We start from the raw sequence: 4,809 nt of genomic DNA on the forward strand, positions 1-4,809 counted from the left end.
ATCAGAGCCCTGCCTTCAAGGAGCTTCCAGTCTAGTGGGACTACAGACATGCAAACACACAAGAACCATATAGTAAAAGAGTGATTTTTGATGGTTGGTATGTACAAGCTGCAATCTGCATGGGGACAGGAGCCAGAAGTAAGGGAATACTTGGCTTTTGGAGCCAGAAAGGAGTGAGGTCTTGATCCTGACTGCACATTTTGTGATGCTGGACAAGTTACTTATGGAGGACCTGGTTGCTCCCTGATTCACCTGGGGAGGTGAAGCGGGTGCTGCATTAGCTCATTGCATTATCCCTGTGAACCAGAGCCTCAGAGTGAGTGTGGGACAGGGGTGGAGGCTGGGGACAAGGAAGGATGCAGGTATTACTATGCCCTACCTATGCCTTAGTTTCCACATCTGTAAAGTAGGAAAAATAATCACTCCTATCTCATGGGGTTGTGAGAATTAAATGATGGTGCATGGAGACTGCTTGACACAGTGAGTGACGCCTAGTAAGTGCTCCAAAAACAGGGAAGGCTTTACGGAGGAGCTAGAACTTGAGCCAGACTTGAAGGCCAAATAGGAACTTGTGGGACAAACAAACAGGAGGAAGCTCTTCTGAGCAGGGAAAAAAAAAAAAAAAAAAAACAGCATGAGTGAGGCACAGGGATAGGACGTGAACCTTTTGGGGAATTGCAATGAGATTCAGGCAGCTGAAGCCTAATGTGGCCAAGAAGCAGGAGAGGTGCTTGGAGAGTAGGCAGAGGCTGGACCACCAAGGACCTTTTATGTCTTTCTAAAGATGCTTTTATCCTGAAGCCAATAGGGAGCCACTGAAGGCTGTTGAAGAGAGGAGTGACTCAACTACATTTTTATGTTGGAAACAAATCTGTTTTCCAGGTTGGTTCCAAAGAGAGACAGGAACTGAGGGAAAGGATCCCATTCCAATTCAACCTGTTGGGGCAGGGAAGAGAAGGTGTTTCCTTTTTCTTTTTCTTTTTTTTTTTTTTTTTTTTTTTGAGATGGAGTCTCGCTCTGTCACTTAGGCTGGAGTGCAGTGGTGCAATCTCGGCTCACTGCAACCTCCACCCCTGGATTCAAGTGATTCTCCTGCCTCAGTCTCCCAAGTAGCCAGGACTACAGGTGTGCGCCACCACACCCAGCTAATTTTTATCTTTTTGGTAGAGATGGTGTTTCACCGTGTTGTCTGGGCTGGTCTCGAACTCCTGGCCTCAGGTGATCTGCCCACCTCAGCCTCCCAAGGTGTTTCCAATGTCCCCAACTGTGAACCCAGAGATGATCTCTGGAGGAAGGGGTTTCAGGAGAATCACAGCAAGTCAAAGGGAAAGATCCAAATACCTATTATCCATATGAGGAAACTGAGGCCCAGAGAATGTCACGCAGTAGTGGCAGAGACAGGACCAGATCCCAAATGTCCTGACTCACAGCCCAGTGCTTGCTCTAAAGTACCCTGACAGCCACAATCGCTGGATGAATAGCCAAGCTGCAGATGGGAGACTAAAGCAGAACAGGCAATCTCCCACACTGACTCTTTGGAGGGACAGTGAAGAGAGATTCTTGTGCTCTTGTCCAGTGTTTCTGGGGACCTGGTTGCTCCCTGATCCTCCTGGGGAGGGGGAGGGGGTGCAGCATTAGCCCATTACATTATCCTATGAAATGGAGCTGCAGAGTGAGTGCAAGATAGGGGCAGAGGCTAGGGGGCAGGAGGGGATGCAGATGTTATTATGCCCTACCTATACCCTATGCCTGGCTGATGCTAAATTGTCCTCAGTGCCACGGAACTGAACCTGTGACAACACAATAGACTAAAAATAAACTGGGCATTTACCACTTTAAAGCCTTAGAGCCAAGTCTCCCCATTCAGTTGCAATGCCCCAGTGAGGCAGTAGACTGACCCCACGTGACTTTTGGGAATGAACACTGAGACCATCAACCCTATCAATGAGGGTTAAAAAACAACAACGAAGTACCACCTGACAACTTCAAATTATTTATTGATTCCTGAAAAGGAAAACGAAAGGAAGTTGGCCAAAGCCACGGAGTGCCAGTTGAATAAGTTATCAGGAGTCTTCTTGGATTGACGATGTGGCTCCGTTTGCAGCACTTAGCATCTTCTGCCTCAGAGGAGAGCTCCCGGTGGGCGCTCAGCCTACCTGCTTCAACTGCAAGCTCACTGAAGACAGACACCCCAGTTTGGCACTGTGCCTGACTGGCAAGAGGGCTCTTTTCCTCTTTTGCAGACTGTTGATGCAGCCTCCTAAGTACGCTCTTTGCCTCCCGTCTTGGCTCCTCCAGTCCACCCTACAGTCTTCCTAAGACACTGACTGATCATATCCTCTGATTCTGCTGAAACGCTTCAGGGACTCTCCACAGCTACAGCAATGACTCCCCAAGTATGCCCTGGGGCACATCAGTCCCAAGAGATGCTCCTGAAGAAACAGCTTGGGGCCAAAATAAATTTAGAAAATGCTCTTTACTGAAGCCCCTCAGCCCTTGGAGATTCACATTCCACATGAGCGTAATACGGGATCTGAGAAGTCTTGCAAGGTTAGCATGCAGCCAGGTTAGCGTATTTGATACAGTTTTCCCAGGCTTTTTCCATCACAGGCAATCTTTTTGCAAGCAGTGTCTACAAACAGCCCAAGACATAGTCCCACAGAACGTACTTTGGGAAGCAGTGAGCTGCACGGTAGAGCCCGAAGTTCAGTCAGGGAGGGGAAGGGCAGCGGTTGTGTGATGAGTCCCTGCCCAAGGGAACATGGTCTGTGGGAGCACTGAGGTGGCCGCGATGGCTCAGGCTGCAAAAGGGAAGGTGCTGGCTGTGTGCAGACACGACAGAGATTTGTGGGTCAGGAAAGTCTATCGGCAGCTCTCCTCTCTGCCTTCAGTCTCTTCATCTGGACACAGATATCCTGGGTATGTGTGTGTTTCTGGACCTGGCACATCCTGAGTGAATCTTGGCCTCTTGAACCCAGCAGCCTCCTGCTGCAGAGTCACTGAGATGCTGTGCAATTATGACATACCCTCCCACCACAAAAGAACATTCCAGCTTGTCCAGGGGATGGTCACAGAGGCCAGTGCTCCACTGGATCCCCAGCAGCAGGAGCCTTCTGTGGTAGTAAAAGCATGGGCATCAGAGGCCGAGTCCGGGGTTCCCATCCTGATCCATCACTGACTAGGTGCTGTGGGGCCTTGGGTAAGTCATGCAATCTCTCTAAGCCTGTTTCCTCATCTGTAAATTGGGAAATAATAGCTGCCTTCAGGGTTGTTGAGCCTGCATGGTTTGTTGTCCTGTGGTATCAACCTCACCACCTCCAAAGTTCTCGAAGATCCCGAAGGTAGGATTAAGTCTCAACATTCATTCATTCATTCCATGCAAATACTTGTCAGTCACCTTCCCCGTGCTAGGAACTGGGGAAATGGTGCTGAGGAGAAACAGGCTGGGTCTGCGCCCGTGGGGAACATACATTCTGGTAGAGATTAAGTAATTCATTCATTTATTCAATACTGAGCAGCCACTGTGGGCCCGGCACTGTGCTGAGCTCAGGCCTCCTGTAGGTTTTCAAACAGAGTTTACAAAGTACTTACAAAGCACTTTTGCCATCTTTGGTTAGTTTGTTCTTCGTGACAGTCTGGTAAGATAGGAAGTAGAGATTATCACCCCATTTGGTAGACAAGGAACTAGAGGATCAGGAAGATTAAGAGGAAAATTGAACTGGGAACCAAAATCTCTCTTCTCTCCATAGGCATTCACTGGAGGCCCACTCTGGGCCAGGCGCTGTGTTCACAGTGAGATGCAAATGTCCCTCTGGCTGTGTGGGTGGTGCTGACGGCCATTTGTTTGCCCCTCTATTGCTGCAGTCCCTGTTCCTCTCTGAGGCAATACCCTCTCCCAGCCAAGCCCTCAGCCACGGACTTTCCATACAACAGGGAGCATATAAGTTGATTCCTCGAATTCCACACCCTCAGCTGTCCCCCTTTGTAGCCCAGGAAATCCTTCCTGCACTTGACTTCAACACCTAAGGCCAAGGTTGGTCCCCCTACCGCCAGGGGCCTCCTTTGGGGTAGAGCAATGCTCAGGGAAGACCAAGATGACTCAGGCCCTCCTCAAATGCCAACATGTGAACCAGAGGCACACTAGACCCTGAGCTCCCAGCCAAGTGCGTGCTCGCTGTGGGGGCTACTCTGGGCCTTGGCCAGGGAGGAGCAGGTGGGAACAAGGAGCAGAGCATGCAGATCTTCCAAAGTGGATAGAGTTATAAACTGGAGCGGGAGAGGAGGAAAGGGTAATGAGGGGGCTGAATGATGAGCCCACCATCATTTTACTAAAGGCCTGGAAACTGACAGCAACGTGGGATCTTGGAGGGAGGTGCTGAATTGGGGGTGGGGTGGGGTGAGGGGTGTCAATATCACTCAACATCCAACTCACTGTCAGCTTAAATGAGCAAACCCCAGCTGAGCCAGAGAAGACTGACATATCCAGCATTCCCCAGATCCATCTGAATATCTCCTCCTTCTCCTCCACCTCTTCCTTCTCCTCTAGGAAGGCCCCTCAAGTCATCTCCATCCCCACAGGCGTGTTCCCTGTGTGCCTGCCTAGCTTTTGTGCCTATACCCTGTATCCTGGCTACTCTGTCTCCCTGTGTTCTGGGCATGCTCTATTTCCTCCATCAACCAGGGGCTCCAGGAGGTGAGCTGTAAGAGGTGGAGGTTCTTTTTTTTTTTTTTATTTTAGATGGAGTCTCACTCTGTCACCCAGCCTGGAGTGCAGTGGTGCGATCTCAGCTCACTGCAACCTCCGCCTCC

The 4,809-nt window shown here is 50.0% G+C and overlaps 1 long non-coding RNA gene across 1 annotated transcript in view; it reads left to right on the forward strand.

The window, feature by feature from the left end:
- The first annotated feature begins 1,865 nt into the window (after positions 1-1,865).
- LOC105553282 overlaps positions 1,866-4,809 on the forward strand; it is a 3,897-nt gene continuing 953 nt past the window's right edge. The window contains exon 1 of the long non-coding RNA XR_001008127.1: positions 1,866-3,199. This is a non-coding gene — a long non-coding RNA (uncharacterized LOC105553282). The remainder of the gene's footprint in view (positions 3,200-4,809) is intronic.

The sequence above is a fragment of the Mandrillus leucophaeus genome, unplaced genomic scaffold (genome assembly GCF_000951045.1).
Source record: "Mandrillus leucophaeus isolate KB7577 unplaced genomic scaffold, Mleu.le_1.0 Scaffold59, whole genome shotgun sequence".
NCBI classification, from domain to species: domain Eukaryota; kingdom Metazoa; phylum Chordata; class Mammalia; order Primates; family Cercopithecidae; genus Mandrillus; species Mandrillus leucophaeus.